This window comes from Vespa mandarinia, chromosome 3 (genome assembly GCF_050613455.1).
Source record: "Vespa mandarinia isolate Hongniang chromosome 3, ASM5061345v1, whole genome shotgun sequence".
NCBI classification, from domain to species: domain Eukaryota; kingdom Metazoa; phylum Arthropoda; class Insecta; order Hymenoptera; family Vespidae; genus Vespa; species Vespa mandarinia.
Genome location: NC_140812.1, coordinates 8,560,422 through 8,580,000, shown reverse-complemented (window position 1 = coordinate 8,580,000; position 19,579 = coordinate 8,560,422). Strand labels below are relative to the sequence as shown.

The following is a 19,579-nucleotide window of genomic DNA, read 5'->3' as shown; positions in this document are numbered from 1 at the left end:
TCTTTCTCGACAACGAGAGAAAGCAATTTCAACGTTACCGCACACGTCCGATGATTTACCTGCGGCAAAATGCATGCCGTAAACGCTTTCAATTGCAGGATGCTTCGAGTGTGCGTGGGTCTCCATTATACCCTACTCGTATCTCATGTTGACAACCAACCGTGACATCTGATTTAATTAAATGGTTTGTCCAAGTAATATACTCAAGAGAAAATGAGAAACACATATACATATGTATGTAGATCCAATCTTACGACCTTCCATTCTCTTTATCAACGGACCAACACTGTAATCCGTATGTTCGAATTATATAAACCGCTTGTTTTCTTTTCTTTTCTTTTCTTTTCTTTTTTTTTTCTTTTATATTTTTTTTTCTTCCTTTAATTTTTTCTTATTCCTTTGATTTGTTATATATTTTTTTTTATTCTTACTACTCCGCGTCGTTCCCCATCCCCTTCTCTTTACTTCTTAGTTCTTCACGATTATGCAACGTAACAATGATGATAACGAATATATTTACGTAAGTTGGATATGTTCCAGATGAAAAGAGTTAAAACTCGTTAGAAAACAAATGTATATACATACTAGAATACGTTAAAAAAAAAAAAAAAAAAAAAAAAAGAAAAAGAAATAAAAGAGGTACAAGTTTTTTGGTGGAAAATAAAAATGAAAAAGAAATGAAAGAAAGAATAATAAAAAAAAAAGGAAAAGGAAAAGGAGAGAGAGAGAGAGAAAGAGAGAGAGAGAGAGAGAGAGAGAGAGAGAGAGAGAGAAAGAGAGAGAGAGAGAGAGAGAGAGAGAGAGAGAGAGAGAGAGAAAGAGAAAAGGCCATTCCTTAGGCGGACTCCTGTAATTACCAAGCAATGTTGTTGCCAGAGGCACGTAAAGAGAAAGAGGGAAATAAAAGGGTGGCGATAAATTCCCAGCGGCGAAGAATAAACGTCGAGGTTGAGAGTTGGAGTTCCTACCTTCTTCGTCTCTCTTTCTCTCTCTCTTTCTCTCTTTTTTTTCTCTCTTTCTCTCTCTCTCTCTCTCTCTCTCTATCTCTTTTTTCTCTTTCTCTTTCTGTCAATAACTTTCTTTTTCTCTCTCTCTCTCTCTCTCTGTCTACCATGCATTCTAACTTCTTCGTAATTTCCCTTCTTTATAAGACTGCAGAATAGTTAGATATAGATAGATACATTTATTGATATTTATTGCAGTGTTAAACGAGATCTACATAATGAATGTTAATCTCGTTTGTGTGTTGAATTATTAAAGAAAAAAAAAATAAAAAGAAAAAAAGAAAATATATATATATATATGTATATATATTATACGATGATACTTACTGTGAGATCCATAATATAAAAATAAAATTTAAAAGTTCGTAAGAGTAGGGAAGAAATAAGGGTTGTGGAAAAGGTGAAAAGTAGAAGAAAAGTTTTGCAGGAGGAAATAAATTTTATTTATATTATTTTGAGACTTTAGAATTTCAATTATTTACAGAGAAGGGAGCGAGAAGGGGGAGGGGGCAAGAAAGAGAAAATATGAATGAACGGGCTCCATCTTGGGATTCATTTTTTAAGTAACATGTACCTCTTCCGTATCGTAAATTTTCCTTCTAGCATTTCGTTTGGAATTTTACGTAAGCACGCAGCTTCCACCGTCGACTCTTCGTCTTTACGAGGAATTCTATTTATTGCTAAATGCATACATACATGGGATAGATGTATACATACGTATGTATGTACGTAGGTACGTATACGTACATGGATATATATATATATATATATATGTACATACACAGGAAATTCAAGAAACCTTCGAAATAGAGTCGGTCAACCATTCGACCGTGTTACCAACCAATATCGAAGAGCAATTTTCAATTTCTGGTTAAGTAAGAGAAAATAAGATGTAATGGATGCACCGATGCGAACTTGTATGTAAGAAGTTTTATAGGTCGAGTTAGACAGCTACTCAAGAAATATGTTGACATTTAAACACCTACCCTTATACATACATATATATATATATATTTTATAAGAAAAAAGATTAGAATAATTTTTTGTATATTTTTAGATCATTACTAGATATATTTCAAAATATGGTTAATGTTACGTTTATCATGTCCATTATCATTAATAATAATTTCTTCTCAATTTATTTACAATTTCCTTGCAAAAGTATTAAATATTTTTTATTATCATCATCTAGATTACATAATTTTACACGTTTTTAATATTTTTTATTGAAAATTTAATAGAATACATTCATATATATATATAGGTAACTTTCAAGGTCTAAAAAATACTGTAGAAATTGAATAAAAAAAAAATGGAATAACAAAATAATACTTGATAGATCGTATGAAGGATTCAAAATATTTAATAAAAAAAAAATGTATAAAAACTAAACACTAAATATATTTTTACGTGTCGTTGCGCGACACATACATGCGTCGAAATGCATAGTTATATATCTATAAAGAAAGAAAAAATAAAAATAGAAAAAAACGAAAAAAAAAGAAAAAAAAAACAAAAAGAAAAAAGAAAAAAAGAAAGAACGAACAAAAATTTTTTCCAATTAACTATAACCAAAACAATCGAACAATGAAACAAAATCTATTCCGTAGGCTCAATTCCAGCAGATATCAATAATATCGGCGCTTGTCCACGCATGTATCCGAGGGACGTTTCTGGCCTAGCAACCGATTCGAAATTAAACCGCGCCGTTAATGCGACGAGAAGGGCTGGGATAGATGAGGGATGCGGGGAGGGATAGGGGAGTGAGAGAGTGAGGGAGAAAGGGTGAGGAGAGGAGGGAGAGAAGGGGACGAGAAGAAGGAGTAGAGAATGCACAGCAACAGCATCCCTTCTGCGATACCACGTTTGTGGGGAGACGCGCGCCGGTGCGAAGACGGAGATCTTTGAAGGAGGGTGGGTAGTACTGGAGAATGGCCGGATAATGGTGAGCAAGAGAGAGACAGAGGAAGAGAAAGATGAATAGAGGGAAAGAGAGAGATAGAGAAAGAGAGAGAGAGAGAGAGAGAGAGAGAGAGAGAGAGAGATACGTGAACGGAAAGCGGAAGCAACGGAGCCGCTCAATGAAAGAGCTCTACCCCTGCAACGGATGCGAATGGGCTGGCGTCCCATTGAAGGTACCTTGGATATTCGCATTGCGTATGCGCAGGGTTGACATGTTTCTCTTTATTGAGCAAAAGCCTTTCTCTCTCTCTCTCTCTCTCTCTCTCTCACTCTCTCACTCTCTCTCTCTTTCTATCTCTGTCTCTGTCTCTGTTTCTCTGCACTATTCTACTACATCATTTTTCCTTTAGCTATTCTCCTCTCTACCACGAAAAAACATCTTCACCAGAAAAGATTCATATATATATATATATATATATAGAAAGAAAGAGAAAGAGAGAGAGAAATGTTTTGTACGTATATACATGTTTTGTACATAGAGAAACTTGTTCTTCTCTTTATATGTAATCGTATACCTCTAATCTCTTACGTAAGCAGAAAAACAAGAGGACGCACTCATCTTCGATATTAAATCTGTAATGTAATACGTATGGATAAACGGACAACCGACATGCGTTATAAATTTCTTTCCAACTTTATCTGATAAAGGTTTAGATCCACAATGAGTGTTGATCGTATTTATTTAAGATCCGTTAGAATTTCGATCGAATTATATTTTACTTGCCAATTAGTATTAGTATAACAATCTGAGGATGTATCTCAGCGTTGACGAAAAAAAAAAAAAAGAAAAAGAAAAATAATTTAGTGAATCGTGTGAAGTTAAGTTCTCATCCCCTCTCTCTCTCTCTCTCTCTCTCTCTCTCTCTCTCTCTCTTTCTGATGTAACTAATTAGTCACTAATTACTAACACTCCCAGACCCTGCCATATCTCTTACTCTCTTAATTTCTTTCTCTCTCTCTCTCTCTCTCTCTCTCTCTCTCTCTCTTTCTCTCTCTTTCTCTCTCTCTCTTTCTCTTTTTCTCTCTCTTTCTCGATACTTTTTCTCTTTTCTCTCTTATGATAGTTACTATATATCCGAATAGCCAAAGAAAAAGAAGAAAAGGGCGGCTTAATGAACGAAACCTTTGACGAGCCGTGGGCGTACTTCCGTTTTAACTTAAGCCACTCGGTCTCCCGCTGGTAGTAGACGCCCCCCACCTTCCCTTCCCCTTCTGCCGCCCCCGCTAAACCCTCCCGCCCCACGTTCCCTCGTCCCCTTGCTATTTCGGCCGACTTACGTAATGATCGAGGCACTCGTGATAACGAACGGAATCAATTTACGAAAAAAAAAAAGATTACTTTTTATGTCTCTTTGAGCTTTCGTGATATGATTGAACTTAAAGCCTTATTCTTTTGGATAGTTCTTTTTAATATTCGACAAAAGTCCGATAAAATTTTGTTGAATTTAATGAGAAATTAATAATTAGATTATAAAGTATCGTATCTTGTATGAAGTCAATAATTAATTAATGTCACTAAAATTATATCGAATCGAATGATATTAATTAATTGTATTTAATTTCATCGATGAGTCCAATCGAATTTCATTAATTAATTGAAACTGATCTAAACTGAACGTCACATATCGAAACTGAATTTCATTAATTCAATAGAATAGAATTTCTTAGATGAATTAATAACAAATTCAGTTTCGTTTGTAAATGGTATTTAACTGTATGTACATTCGTAAATTTTATTAAAATTTTATATGTAAATTTTATTCGTTAATCTCGTTCACGAATTGAACTAAATATCATTTATGAATTACTCATCAAATTTCTTCATTCATAAATTCAATTGAACTTCATTCATTAAATTAAACGTTTGACTACGTTTGCAAAATGACTCGTATCACGTTTAAAAATGAACTTCGTTTGCGAATCGATTGAGTTTTTATCTGTGAATTAAAATTTTAAAAGTTTCGTTTAAAAATAGAATCGCATCTCGTCGAGAAGATTCAATGAAATTAGATTTCATTCTTATTCGAAAAATTTGATTCAATTCAGAAAAATGTAGTCTCGTCGAAGTTAGTGGGAAAAAAAAAGAGAGAGAGAGAGAGAGAAAAAAAAAAGAAAAAAGAAAAGGAGAGAAAAAAGAAAGAAGAAAAATATATTAATATTTAATTATCTCATTTGTGTTTGAACGATATTAACACGTTAACTTCAACTAAAATTGTTTACACAGGGAATGAACGATAAGAATAACAATGAATATACATAACATAGCGACGAGGTTGGTAGTCACGTAGGGTTAATCGGCACGTCGATACGACAAAATGCAGGAAGAGACCGATCGTCTCGTCCCATGACATTTCCCGTAGACATTTCTTTTCAACTCTCTGGCGTGCTATTCGTTACAGAAGAAACACGTGCTCCTTCATATAGTATTTTTCTATTTCCTTTTGCGCAAATCGCCGACGCGTGATTCCCGTCTCACGTTACGCCTAAAAAGAGTTTAAAGCGTATTACGGATCCGTAAGTTTCTCATACGCGTAACAAATTTCTAATCTAGATCTCGTTCCAAGGTATTATCTTCGAATATCCTTTCTCACGTTCATTAATCCGCGTTATAGTTTTCTCCAATAAATTAACTAACTTTTGGTCTATCCATTACATTAATTATATTCGTAATACATCTCGTAACTTCCTCGTTGTAAACGAAATTTGGATTAACGTTGAACTCCTAAAGTCGATCAACCAGTTTAAATTTTCCTTAACTTTATCCTGATATAAAGTGGACATTTGTTAGTGAGCTGTTGTTAAGTACCTGGTCGTAAGATATATGAAGTAATAACGTCATTTTTTAAATGTTTCTAAACGACCAATAAAAAAAAAAAAGTAAAGAAAAATAAAAAAAGCAAAAATAATGAGAAAAATTATCTTCGTCGGGTATGATCTGAAGAGAGAAAGAGAGAGAAAAAGAGAGAGAGAGAAAGAGAGAGACCATAAAAATTTCACATTAAACAAACAACGGTATCTTAGAGGAACTATGACCCTTAGCAATCGTGGTCGTGAGAACGAACTAAATAGAAATACATATGGTAGCAAAAGCGGAAATAATGCATTTCGGTTTTCAAAGGTAAAAGAAGAGAATCACAAGACATGAAAAGTAGCAGCAGCCCATCATTCGAAAGGTGACCTCTCCGGTCATGGTTCCTCTTTATAAGATCCCATCGTATTCTTCCTTCCATCCTGACCTTCATAGAAATCTTTTGTTTAGCTACTACACATCCGCTTTTTCTTCCTTCCTTTTTCTTGGGTTCCTGGGTCTCTCTTTCTCTCTCTCTCTCTCTCTCTCTCTTCCTGTTCCACTAACCGAAGGCACTTCTTTCGAAGTACAATGAAAGTATGTACATATGTATGTAGAAATGACCGACGATCCAATATCAAACTATGTATGTACGAGCAGTTAACGATAATGGAATCTTATTTGGGATGTTGATTCTAGATATTTTTCAACAAGTGTAAAAATTTATCTCTCTCTAAGACACGATCAATGAAAACGTCTTCTTTCGTTTCTATAGATATATATATATATATATATATATATATATATATATATATTCACGTATATATGTATATATGCTTAGAGATATATACGAACGGGAAGTCGATGACGTAAATAATTAACGTCCAAAATTACTCAACGCCTAACGGATTATTTTTGCAAAGATTCCCGGCCGTTCAACGGCCACGCGCGTTCTCTAACATTAACTCGCGTTTACGTTTGTTTGATGTAATACCAAACAACCCACGCCAGTTCCATTCGCATTGGAAATCCCGAATATTCGTTAAAAGATTTTCCACAACCCTCCGGACGATTTTCGAGTTATATATAATCTGTCTTAAGAGAAGTGAAAAAGAAAAAACAAAGGAAAGAGAAAGATAACGAATGAGGGAGATTATTTTTCCATTAATTTTATACGAACGATTTGAAAAATGAGAATCATTTTAATGATACGAGGGATATACAGGACGATTCAATAATACTTTACGAACTGTCTCTCTCTCTCTCTCTCTCTCTCTCTCTCTTTCTTTCTCTTTTTCTTTCTTCTTTTCTGAAAAATTACGAAAAAGTGAAATTAAAGAGAAATATGAGAATTATTTGTTATCTACGGGTACTTGGAACTTTGAGATTCTTACAAATTCCTTTTTTTTCTCCTCCCCTTTCGTTATTAGTTTTTAATGAACGGAAAAAGAAGAAATAAAAAAATTACAAAAAAAAAAAAATATTATATACACCTTATAATAATAACAATGTTATGTATGTTAGATGACTCACATAATACACGTGTATACATTCTTATAGCTAGCCAAGACCATTCTTGGTTCGTTCTGTTGTTCATTGGAGCCATCAAAGGCGCTTCCATTTACAGTCCGAAACTACGTGGGCGATCTTCTTCCTGCCAAGCTTTCAACAAGCGTTTCGCCAGCTCGCATTCCGAGGTGTTCCTAGCCCGATTAATTCTCGGGAATTTTGCATCGACTAAACGAAAGAAAATCGAGGACGTTTGAGGTTTCTCCTTCGATTTGAAACCGGATACATTAACCTATTAGTAAACGTTGCGCGAGCTACCATTGATGATTACGTATCGTATTATTATTTGTCTGTAAAAGTGAATTTATCTTTCCCTCTCTCAAAATTGTTTCCGACGAGTCAGCTGTTTCTTTTTTTCTTTTCTTTTATTTTTTCTTTCTTTTTTGCTTTTTTTTTCTAAAATTCACTCATTCCATCGGAAATTACTGTAATTTAAGGATAATTCAAATTTTATGATGATCAAGAAGAACGAAATATGATGAATAAAATATGATGAGAATGAAAATTTGTTGGATATTTTTAAAATAAGAAGATATTGTTTTGTAAATTGTCGTTTTTGTAATTTTTGTTTTGTTAAAAAGCAAAAATTGTTAAAAAAATTTATGTGATGATCAAAGAAAATCTTTTTTTTTTTTTCAGACTCATCTTCACGAAAAATTAGATTGATATTAGGCTGATAAGTTAGGCTTTTGTTCCCACACTATCCTCGGTTAATATCGTATAACGGTATGTAACTTTGAATTTACGCGCTTATAATTGGTATTATATAATATGAATGTACTAATATTATATTACGTTACTACTTGTTAATATACATTTACATTAATATAATATAATTATTATATGCTACTATTAATAATATGATCACTTGTTATTACAATTAAAATCGTTATATAATAATACAATGTATAATAATATTATAATAATTATATTTGTATTGTTTAATTCAGTTTAATTGTTACTTAATAATTCAAGTTTTAAATATCATAATTTATAAAAAATGAGAAAAAATTGAGTCATAGAGGTTTGATTTCTATTCAAAAAAAAAAAAACAAAAAAAATTAAGAAATTAAAAAAAGGATAAAATATATTTAATCATACAAATATCAAAAATGAAAATTCTCAAAAGAGTAACTATTCGTGTGCAACGAAACGAAAGATCTTCGAGAGATAAGAAAAGATCCATAAAGATCGTAAAAGATGAAAAGTCGGGTGTTCTGTTTGACCGGAAACGGATATGACGTAGTATTAGAAACTGCTCGTTCAAGAACAGTCTCGAGGGAAGAAGAAAAGAAAAAAAGAAAAAAGAAAAAAAAATAACAGAAAATAGGTACATGAATTTGTAAAGTTGAACATTCGTCAACAACGACTATCGAGAACAAGACGACGTTTTTATCGTGTAAAAATAGAATAATAAAACGGGGTCGGCAAACTTTCTTTCTAACGAAAACGATAGCAATCATGTTGTTAAAACGCTTTTCGCGTTGAGCTTTCGAGCTTTCGCAACGTATGCTAGTATGTAAGCTGTTCGCTCGACGTATCGTCGAAGGACGTTTAAACTTCGTACTCGACCGGAAACGGAAATGACGTAAAGGACCGATCGGTTAACAACGTAGTAGAAAAAGCGTTGCAATATCGCGCTCCAACCGGAAGTAGCTTGATGCCGGATGTTTTCCAGCTCTAGCACGGAAAAATAATTATTCGATCCGACGACACGATTTTGTAGATCTCTTATTGGTATTCTAGATAAATGTTTTAATCATTATATTATTTAATATTCTAGTTTTATTTATCGATGATCAAAAATATATAAAAAGAGAGAGAGAGAGAGAGAGAGAGAGAGAGAGAGAGGAAATATGAATGATTATTTTATTAATAATAATTATTTCAGTTATTAATCATTTATTATTATTATTATTACTCGTGCTCTTTGATAGATGATCAAAGGTATCTATATTTATGTATATATATATATATATATAAAATTAATTGGCTATAATTTAATTTAATAGTTATATTTCCAATATTAATCATTAATTTTTCTTTGTTCTTAAATTTTAACTATTTATTATTGATATTCGAGATTATATTATATCAATGATAAAAAAAATTCATCAATTATAACTTCATTGATAATCATTTTAATTGATCAATTTCTTCTTATAGAAAATATAAGAAGAACATAGAAAATATATAAAGATATTTAGAAAAATAAAAAAAAAATATATATATATATATATATGATTGATCTCCCGAAAAAAAATATATCGGATGATCAAAAATACTTCATTCTTTCTTTCGTTTTATCATCGTTATCATATATAATTAATTTATCATTTAACTTTATATATCAAAGCCAACATCCGTTTACAATCACAAAATTGCACTTTCATCGTGATCTCATTTCCTTTGTGATTATAGTAAGAGCCATCCAAGGCAGCCTCTTGTCCCGAGCGGATGAATGAGACTTATTTATTTATGCGCGTTCAATCGTGCCAACCAGTGACGATCGATCGATCCTCGTACGTACGCACTCCACCGGTATTTCATTCAGAAGAGCTTCTTGATATCAGTTACTAGTATTTTATATTAGCATAGAATGAGTAATATATATATATATATATATATATATATATATTATTTACAAATCAAGTGGTTGGACGAGTTCATTTGGACGAGTCAATGATCAAGGTCAATGATCCTGTCCTACGCAATAGTTCAACTACATAAACTTCAAAAGATTATATTATAACCTGAGGATTTTTTATCAAATTGAAAAACTATTATATCAACTCAAAGTAATTATTTCAATAGTTAAGATGCCGATTATCACGTAAACCTATGCACACTAACGATTTTTTACCGCATACTATTTTAATTGCAAATGACGGCTACTTTGTGTGTATAGATATGCAAAAAAAAAAAAAAGAAGAAAAGAAAGGAAAGAAAGAAAATGAAAAAAATAATGAAAACGAAAAACATTATAATCAGAAATAAAAAAGAAAAAATAAAAACCAAGAAAGAAGACCACTTTCGAGATTCATAACTTGAGAAAAAAAAAGTTACGAGTAAAAGAAAAGAAAGAATATTTACACGTGCACTTTATAGCTGACTCATCGGAATCATGCAAATTTCTCGTATATTAAACTTTCTAATAACTTCAATCAATTGTGAAATATTTTCTCTAGGACTATCTATGGACGGACAACCTCTTCATATAAACATATATATATATATATATATATATATATGTATATTTATATATATATATATGTATATATATATATGTATATATATATATATATGTATATATATATATGTATATTTATATATATATATATGTACATTTATATATATATATATATAAACTCATCGGAAGGATTAATATTACTTGTCATCGTATTAAAAATGTTTTTTTACAAACGAATCCACTCGCTATAAATGAACTTCTTTTTTTTTGTGAAATCAATATCTATGCTGACGATTGAAAAAAAAAAGAAAGAAAGAAAAGAAAGAAAAAAATACGACATGATATTATTCATGTTGTTATGAATTTTAAAAGAAGAATTTCAGTGATACGATAAAGATAACGAAAGAATGTCTTTGTTTTTCACGACGTCGCTCTCTTTCTCTCTCTCTTCCTCTCTCTCTCTCTCTCTCTTCCTCTCTCTCTCTCTCTCTCTCTCTCTCTCTTCCTCTCTCTTTCTTCCAAGAGAAAACGATATGATTTATGATGATCGCTTATGTATTTACATTACAATAATGTCGTCAGAGAAAAAAAAAGGAAAAAGAAAAAAAGAAAGAAAAAGTATATTCTTAGTTGAAAGCCATTGTAACGACGGATAGCATTGAAGAAGTTTTGCTAAGATTTGAATCTTTAAGCTCGACGGGGGTCCGAGATTTCTATGTTGAAAGCTCTAAACTGGTATAGGTGTGTAAGAATTTTCAATGAACGAGGCTTGAATTAAAATTTCTTGTTAGAAAAGTAGTCATGCACACGTACACGCACACACACACACACATACATATATCACATACACAACTATAAACAATAAATCACTTTTGATCGGGACACTTTTGATTAGATTGAATATAATTTACGAAATACTTTAACTTTTTCTAACTTTAATGAATTTACTTTTAACACGATTATTTATTACGTTTTTCTCGAGATGACACGAAATATAATATTACATAACTTCTTTCGAATAGTATTATTTACACGTTAAAATTTTTATATATATATATATGTATATATATTTATTGTTTTATATTATTTTATCAAAAAAAGAAAAAAAATAGTTAAAATAATTAACTGTTATTTCATGTATCCGAAATTTATAATAATTTTTTAATATATATTATACTCTCAATATATAGACAGTACAACAATTATATTGATATAAATAATACTATATAACTTTTACGTTATATAATTTTTATGTAGAAAGAAAAACAAATTTTTTTTTATGTGCGTATGTGTAGTAGTAGTATTTGTAGTAGTAGTAGTAGTTAGATTAATGGAATGAGGAAACAAAAAAATAATTTTTTTTTCTTCCTCTTTTCTTTCTTTTTTCCGACAAAATATCGTCTACACGTATATGCCTATATGTGATATATGTTTGTGTGAGAATTGATAGAGCAAGAGAGAGTGAGAGAGAGATGAAGAGATCGAGTAAAGCGACTTCTAATAATAGGAACCCTCTGGCTAAATTGATTTCAAGTGACCTCAGGGAGATGACGCTTTGTACAAGCTTTCGCTCTCGTGTACAGGAACGATATAAAATTACCGAGGTTCTTCGAACACCGTGGGCGTGTATATTATCTCTCTCTCTCTCACTCTCTCTCTCTCTCTCTCTTTCTCTTTTTCTTTCTTTCTAATTTTTTTTTCACTATTTTCTTTTTTCTTCTTTCTTATTCTTTTTGCAGTAGCATCAGACTGTCGTAAATGGCGTACTAGTTAAAACGTTTTCCACTTAAATACGTGTAGTAATAACATGTGTCCTTCTCTCTTTCTCTTTCTCTCTCTCTCTATCTATCTATCTATCTATCTATTTATCTATCTATCTATCTATCTATTTATCTATCTATCTATCTATCTATCTATATATCTATCTATCTATTTCTCAATAGAACGTGTCCTATACAATTATAAATAAAATCATGTTCATACGTGTTATTATGGGATTACGTACGAGTGTATCAATACGTGGGTATCATCCTCCTCCTGCTACTGACATTTTATACTTTCTTCTCTTCTCTTTTCTTTTCTTTTCTTTTCTTTTTTCGAATTTCGCGCGGGCGAGCCTCCCAAGTAATAGGTACTTACTTACTTGGTTGAAGGTGGAGGACATCCGGTAATCAAATTCAATGCGCATAAACCCATAAATAGTTTCGACCTTTTCATCATCAAAGTAAAGGAACTCTTTATGACCTATGAGAAAGAGAGAGAGAGAAAGAGAGAGAGAGAAAGAGAGAGAGAGAGAGAGAAAAAGAAAGAGAGAGAGAGAAAGAGAGAGAGAGAGAGAGAGAAAAAGAAAGAGAGAGAGAGAAAGAGAGAAATTAATATTTACCTATTTATCTATCGCGAATATATAGAGTCGTTTGTCTATTTTCAAATCTTTTTTTCTGCTTTCCGTTTTCTCTATTTTTTTTCTTTTTTTTTTTTCTTTTTTTTTTTATTTCAAACAAACACGGAAAAAAAAATAATATAACATTATTACAAAACATCATTTATTTTATGATTAAACGAAATCACTCGATTGTAATAAAATGAAATTTCGAGTATGTATTTAGTTAAATGGTACTCGTTATTATGGCTGATATAATGAATCGAACGAAAAAAAGAAAAAAGAAAAAAAAAAAGAAAAAAAAAAGAAAAAAGATAAATGAAAGAAGAGAAAGAAAGAAAGAAAGAGGGAAAAAAAGAAAACAAGACAAATATTTTTGTTCCCTGTTATTACTCATCACACTATCTATACTAACGTACATATACATACATATATACATACATAGATATATATATATATATACAACAAACACACACACACACACACCAATGTACGTCATTCTATGTTTTTATCCGAACAAAAAAAAAGATCTTTTGAATGATGTGAACAATGATTCGATTCGTGTAAAGAGGAAAATACAAGAGATAAAGATAGAAAGAGAGAAAGAAAGAGAGAGGGTGAGAGAGAGAGAGAGAGAGAGAGAGAGAACAAGAAGCATAGAGTGGTTTGCTGCGTGTATCGATTGGGGACGCGGTACGCCGACGAGACTAGCCTACATTCAACCCCCTTCCTTTTCACCCCCTTCTCACTCTCTCTCTCTCTCTCTCTCTCTCTCTCCCTCTTTCTCTCTCTCTCTTCATTCTCTCTCTGTATCTCTCTTTCTCTCATTCTCTATCGGCCGGCACTTGCTTTTCCTCTCTTTCTCTCTCTCTCTCTCTCTCTCTCTCTCTCTCTCTGGCAGCGTGAGAGAGCTACCACGGTTACCCTCTCCCACTCTACCAAACCTTGAGTCCTCATTCAACGTTTCCTCCTTTCAGCTTTTTCCTCCCACCGAGTCACCCCTTCGGCCCCAACTCTTCGACCACTACGCGCGCAGGGTCGAGCGGAATGGAAAAAGGAAAGAGAGAAGGAGAGAGTGAAAGAGTGAAAAAGAGAGAAAGAAAAAGAGAAAAAGAAAAAAGAGAGAGAGAGAGAGAGAATAAAAAAGGGAATCTCCGACGGTGTAGCAAGAGGGGATGAATTATCGAGCGAAAGGGTGGAGGTTAGTCCTTGCCTTTACGATCGAAACAGGAATCTCTTTTTCGATCTCCCTGGTGGTAGGACTTCCCTCAAGAACTGTTGTTACAAACGTTTTCGTCATCGTCGTCATCATCATCATGGGATTTACCTTTCTCGGTATATAAATAATATGTACACGGAATTAACTTTTTATGTCGTTTAAAATACGATAAATGCATTAAGTTCGTTCGATTAATAGAATTAATATCGTTAAAATTGTTTTTATTCATTTGTTCATTTATTTATTTATTTATCTATTTGTTTTATTATTTTTTCTTTTTGGGTTTTTTTCTCTCTTTTTTTCTTTTTTTTTTTTTTTTTTTTTTTATTTCAAAAACAACAGCTAAAGAGAGAAATTTAGTTTTGTTAGCTCGTAATATGTAATATATTTTATATTAAATATAATTATTTAATATTGTGTGAAACGATAGGATAAAAGGTAGTACCAATGTTCTGGGTAATCTTTCGATTACAATTTCTTTTTTTTCTTTCTATTTAATTTAATTCTCTTTTTTTTTCTTTTTTTTTTTTAATTAAAATAAGAGAAATAAAAGAGAAATTTATTTTCTTCATCAACGAAAGTACCTCAGTTTTAATGCGAATTAAAGGATACTATCACTTTCCTTTGAGAGTCACAATTATTCTTCGCGAACCACGAAATTTCATTCAATGTTTTCTACTTTCTTCTTTCTCGTATTTCTCTCTCTCTCTCTCTCTCTCTCTCTCTCTCTCTCTCTCTTTCTCTCTTTTCTCACATGAGCAACCCTGTCGTATTTGGAGAGACAAAAGTGGTGGTGAAGGAGGATTGAAAAGAGGAAGGAGAAGAAGTGGAAAAAGGACGGATTTCTCCCTGAGACGACCTAACATTTTAAAGATAAATGTCATCGGCTTCCTACTTCATAAAATACTTATCTCTATCTATTTCTCTCTCTTTCTCTCTCTCTCTCTCTCTCTCTCTCTTTCTCTAGAATTTTTCTTTCCACGAAGGACTAGAAAAATTCCGAAGAGCATCGGGTTCAATTATATTCATGTTTAATTTTGATCATTATACACTTTCAATTATCCATTCTAATCGATACGCAAATCCACTATTCTTTTATTAGTATTTTTTTTTGTCCATCTTCGATAGCTTCTACGATCTCAATAGATCATCAGAAAATTCTTATATACCTACATATGTACGTATATATATAAAATCATATATAGAAAATATGATATTATATTTTTCATGATCTTTACTAAATCTATTTATCTCATATTTATGATATGTCTACAGTATTTTCTATATAAAAAATTTGCACGCAAGGGTACAAATATTTCTTTTATAACACTCAAATAATCATTTGAAATATCATTTGATCGTTGTGTAAACTAAAAAAAGAGAGAAGATAAAAAAAAGGAGTGTAAAAAAGAAATTAAAAAAAAAAAAGAGAACAGAAGACACGACGTAAAAACAAATCGTCGATTTTATTTTTTTACAAAGGCATATAACATTCCCTTGCAAATTCATAGGTATAAGAAACAACAATAATAACAACAACAACAACGACTGTTTCATTGTTGCATGAATTAAAAAAGAAAAATGAAGAAGAAAGGAAAAAGGGGTAAGTCCATAGAAAAAAAAAGAAAAAAATAAAAGACAAAATAAAAAATTCTGTATGTAAACCATAAGAGGGTAGGATATTTAAACGAAGCTACGGCACACACGAAGAGTCCTCGTCGTTAGGTGGTAGCACACAGCGTACCTACTCGAAGGGGTGGCAAAAGCGAGGCCACGACACTGTATCGAAGGGGGGTTGCCTCGTATCCGTGTCACGAATGCGCGCGTCTGCACTCCACCTCGCGCCACCCTCCATGGCCACCACCGAAAGAGGTGAATGCAGTTGGCCGTCATTTTGCAATCCGTTCAGACGCCATTCAGAAGCGTCCTATGCAACTGGCAGGTTGCAACGCGCGAGTCACCATCTTCTCTACATGGTTATCTTCATCATCATTGCCATCGCTATTGTCATCGCCATCGTCATCGCCATCGACATCAACTTTGAAATATCGTCGATGATAATGTCAACTCCATTTATTCAATTTTTGATGTTCATCTTTCTCATGATCTACGTCGTAATAATCTCTCTACTCGTCCTTATTGCCATGGACAGGATTGGTTTAACCAAGTGATGATCGAAAAATTGAACACGTGGAGATAGAAAGGGAGAGAGAGAGAAAAAGAGAGAGAGAGAGAGAGAGAGAGATAAAGAAAGAAAGAGAGAGGAAAAAAGGTGTAAGGTACGAGATAAGGAATGAGTCATTCTTTTTTTATCTTTATATAAATGAGATCTATGTTTACTTTTTTTTTTCTTTTTAATATTTTAATCCTATAATATAATATCATATAATTTTGAAGTAACATACTCATATACCTGTAATTGTTTTTTTTTCCTTTTTTTTCCTTTTCCTTTTTTTTCTTTTTCCTTTATTTTTAATCTTATTCGATCCTTTCGTTAGAAAATTATCATAGATTACATATATCCCAAAAATGAATCATTGTTGTAAGTATAAGTTATATTTACTAACATTTTATTCCTATATGTAATTATGAAGTAGCATACTCGTAGATCTGTGATTTTTTTTCTTTCTTTTTTTTTTTTTTCTATACATGTATATATATCTTATTTTATTCTCTCGTTAATTAGAATTATCTCGTTAATAAGAATTATCATAGTTTATGTTTATATTCGAAAAGTTAATGTTTACTTAATTATAGTGACGTCAGTGCAAGATTACGAGACAAGGAATGAGTCATCCTTTTTTTATTTTTATAAAAAAAAGATCTATTATATATTGATTTTCTTATATTTTAAGCCTCTCTCTATATATATATATATCTTATTTTACCTTCTTCGCTATAAAATTATTATATTTCTTGCCGTATTAATTTTCTAATTCATATCTCAAAATTAATATTTGCCAAGTTTTAAAATTTCACGTTATATTCATGTTTTTATTTCAGTGATAAAAAAAAATTGGATTTTAGAGGATTAACCTTTAACGAACGATAATGTTTTTTTTTGTTTTTATAATAATCACATAAAAAATTATAGAATGTTGGCTAAATTTAAAGAAGAATATATTCATATCAATGAAATTTTGTTTTCTATAGTATAAAATGTGTTATCCCTTTTTTTTTATATTTTTTAATATACTTTTTATGTTTTTTAATATACTTTTTTATGTTTTTTAATATACTTTTTTTATTCATAAGTATAATTTTAATAATTGGATAATGAATTTTAGGTAAAATTAATCAAACATTTACATTCTCTCGAATGACTTTTATTTGTTCAAAAAATTATTATTTCTTTTCTTTAATCTATTTCGTCTGTGTCTATTCGTTATAGTCGGACAAAAGGAAAAAGATAAAAAAAAAAAAAAGGAATAAAAATAAAAAGAGACCATTGACTGATGCCGATCTTCCAAACGGAAGTTAAAGATAACGCGGATAAGTTAAAAAAATGCGGATATGAAAAAATATCGTTGATAAGGAAATCAGTTTGATAAAAGTATTCGATCGGAACGTAGTCATCTTTTTATTATCTTTTTTATTAGATTTTTTTCTCTTTGTTTCTTTTCCTTTTATTTTTATCGATATTTAGATAAAACTTTAGACGTCAAGGTCATAGCTCGTTCATAATTTCTTCCGATATTCATGAATGGTTCCGGTGATTAGAGAAATACTTCGTTCGTATAATATTATCTTGATTAAATAATTCAATTTCCATCGATCTGATGTCTCAATTTTGTATTTTCAATTTAAAAAACATTTCGAAGATATTATTTTTTCAAAAGATCAAAAAAACGATTAAAATAAAAACAAAAATTGTTTGTTCGTAATATATATATAATGATTATCATGTAAATGATGAATGATTTTAAATAAAAATTGTTCGTTCTTTTTTTTTATTGTCTTTTCTTTCACAGAGATATCAAAGAACGATTGAGGTTTGATTGCACGAAAAAAATTCTAAGGAGAAGAGATCAAGAGAAAGGAGGAGAAAACGAATGCTTTGGAAAAATAAATTCATCGTCCTTTTGGTGGGCCCTTTTGGAACAACGGAACAATCGTTTTTTTAATAGAAAGAATCACACTCCGACCGTCTCCAAGGACGTTTCCGAAGAGAATGTCAAGGTACCGCTTTGTAGTCGTTATGTTCATTACCCTGAGAGGGACACGCCTACGCCTACATACCTGAATACCGATTTTCCCATTAGTCCGCGCATATGAAAACAAGCTCTTAAGAAATAGATACATATTTATTTCCTTTTTTGTATTTCCGATTTTTTTACCTTCTCAAATCTTTCGCATATTTTTCTTCATACTTCAAAGAACTGCTTATTATTTCTATATTTCATTATCTTTTAATTTTTATATATATATATATATTTTTTTTTTTTTAATTTTTATTGTATTTCAAAATTCGTCCATTTTTATTCGTAAAAATTTTTTTCAACTGATTTTAATGAAATGAAAAAACAAAGAAAGGAAAAAAAAGACAATGAAAATTTGTCAACCACTTCTTCTTTTTTATCTCGATATCGTAAACCTTTGAAATTACGTTAATAATAATTTTATAATCGACAATGAATTATACTATATTATAATTATAATATATATAGTATAGTAATTATAATTATAATATATATATAGTAATAGTAGTAGCGACGAATCGACTATGTATGTATACTATTATTACTACTACTACTACTAGTACTATTACTACTACTATTACTACTACTACTACTACTAGTACTACTACTACTACTATTACTACTACTACTACTACTACATATATATATAACGTTTATTGAAAATTTCATTTCTTTACATTGAAAAAAAGCTTCGAAATTTTTTTAATAAAAATTCAACGACAAATAATACCAGTATCAACAACGAAGTGCAGCATTTTTTCTATCTCTTCGTTCTATATGTAAAATTCATACAATCGAAATTGATAGGAAAAAAAAGAAAAAGAGAGAGAGAGAGAGAGAGAGAGAGAAAAAGAAAGAGAAGAAAAAAGAAAATCTCGATTGAAATGGTCGAATGAAAAGGGACACGGGAAAGGAGCGGGCAGGAGGTAGATTTCGGGGGGAGGGGAGAGAGGGAGTAGGCGCGTGCGGGAAAAAAATATTTTCAAATAAATGAAGCATTACTGCGTGTCAGACACGGTGTGCATAGAAAGGACAATGGAAGGTCTCAGAGGGCCGGGCATGCGATTCTCAAAAGCACTTTTTGCAGTAGTGAGCAAGAAGGATCGTTCGCGGCCAATGACTCGCGACAAACAGTAGAAGCTTTATAGCGTCGAACACGTCACTTAAACGAGATCTCATTGAGCGCTCAGTGAACTTTATAGGTATGTGATCAGCGATCCATATAAATGGAGAAAACCCTTTGGACCTTGGTGGGTCCATTTCTGCAT

The 19,579-nt window shown here is 31.5% G+C and overlaps 1 protein-coding gene across 3 annotated transcripts in view; it reads left to right on the top strand.

Annotated features, from left to right (window-relative positions):
• LOC118447858 (tyrosine-protein phosphatase non-receptor type 7) overlaps positions 1 to 19,579 on the top strand; it is a 32,746-nt gene that overhangs the window by 4,006 nt on the left and 9,161 nt on the right. The window contains exons 1-2 of one of the 3 annotated variants that reach the window (XM_085655846.1): positions 16,022 to 16,391; positions 18,084 to 18,291. The exons of 1 other annotated variant lie outside the window; for it this stretch is intronic. The gene's annotated coding sequence lies outside the window, so the exon portion shown is untranslated. Of the gene's footprint in view, positions 1 to 16,021; positions 16,392 to 18,083; positions 18,292 to 19,579 lie in introns of those variants that run through there. One more of the 3 variants, XM_085655845.1, reaches the window with a different exon arrangement.